Here is a 1,738-nt window from a genome sequence, read left to right as displayed (position 1 = left end):
CATCTGCTGGACACTTTTTGTTGTGCTCATATTTAGACATCCTATTTTGCAAATGCTGCCTTCCTTAAATTTGGTATGCTTGTTTGTCTTTGTGTCTATGGTGTATAATGATGCGATTGTGATGCTGTATTTTTGAGTGTTTTATGTGCTGCAGAACAGGAACCTGCTGTAAAACAGCAATTATGCTGAGTTAGACTTGATTTTTAGTAATCTTTTCCTGTTAAATTGATAAATCAAATCAAATCAAATCAATTAGTTTCTATAACTCTTCTTGGATTATATCAAGAATCCACTGCATTCTAAATTATTAAGCAAATTGAATTTAAGAGTCATAAAGATTGTGATTTGAGTTTATCAATTAAACTCATGGTTTCTCAGGACTCTTTGGATCTCTACAACCAGTCTCAGACAGAAGTGATTTGTTTGTCAGGTGAGCCCAATTAATAGAAAAACCACTGAAGAGCATTCCACATTAATAAACAGACCAATATTTTCAATTATGACGCGAAAGAAAAAGGATCTATCTGCTGCCGAAAAGTGTGAAATAGTTGAATGCCTTAGACAAGGAATGAAAACCTTAGATTTTTTCTCAAAAACGTAAGACTGATCATCATACTTTTAAGATTTGTGGATGATTTACAAGGTGCGTGCAGATTAAGACACAATGATGAAGGTTTCTGCCAGACAAACACATCAAATTAAGAGAACACCTGCTAAAATGCCATCGCAAAGCAGCAAACAGGTGCTGGTGCCTCTAGAGTCCAGTGGTCCTCCAGWGGCTCAGTTGTGTATAATCCTTTTRTTCAACCAACCTTAACCAATGCTCATGAACAGAAACAGTTGTAATAGGCCGAGAATTACATGAAGACTAAAATCATCTTCATTCATTACAATGCACCATCTAATGCTGCAAGGAATACCTCTGCATCACCGGCTTCTACAGGCATAAAAAGAGAAACTCATGGTGTGGCTCCCATCCTCCCCTGACCTCAACCCTTACTGTTTTAATTTACTATAGGGTTTATGAACTACTGTATAAGTCAGAAATGTATTTTTCCCAGTAACCCAGTAAATGTGGTAAAGCTCTGATTTTCCAGCTTTTCGCCAGCCGTGAAYGCAGCATTGCACATGTGAGTCTCAAAAGTCAAATTTACAAGCGAGCGGATCCATGCACTCGTGCAGGTGCCAATACTGCTTCTCCCTCGCTCAAATGTTGACTTACTCGTTCAAATCTTGTGTGTGCGTGCTCCCTTTATGAGAATGGATTAACTTCATACGGGTGCGCTCGGTGTGGCATGAGCTCGGCTGGGGAGGAGCTTTGTGTAACTAGGTGGTGCTATAAAGCATTTAGGCAGCTCCACACAAATCTACCACAGAAGATTCAAGGATTTCTCAAACATACATGAATGAGTCAAAGCAATACKCTTGGTATGTTTTTTTAATGTGGGAAAGACGTAATATGATATAAAGCTTGAAAGAGTCGATTTTGCTTCCGGAGGACTCTAGGACCAGATAATTTTACTCAGTTTTGTTTCAGCTCCTCCTGAGGTGGTAAAAGTTTCTCATTTGTGGCAACATATATTCATTTTCAACTCTCCACTCGTGCGTCAGTTAATCTCTGCTGCTCCTCCTCCAGGCTTATCAGTGAGTGGCTAGAACTGCAGGCTCAGTGGCGTATGTGTGTGTGTGTGTGTGTGTGTGTGTGTGTGTGTGTGTGTGTGTGTGTGTGTGTGTGTGT

Source organism: Austrofundulus limnaeus, unplaced genomic scaffold, assembly GCF_001266775.1.
Source record: "Austrofundulus limnaeus strain Quisiro unplaced genomic scaffold, Austrofundulus_limnaeus-1.0 Scaffold126, whole genome shotgun sequence".
NCBI lineage: Eukaryota > Metazoa > Chordata > Actinopteri > Cyprinodontiformes > Rivulidae > Austrofundulus > Austrofundulus limnaeus.
This window is presented reverse-complemented; position numbering follows the sequence as displayed.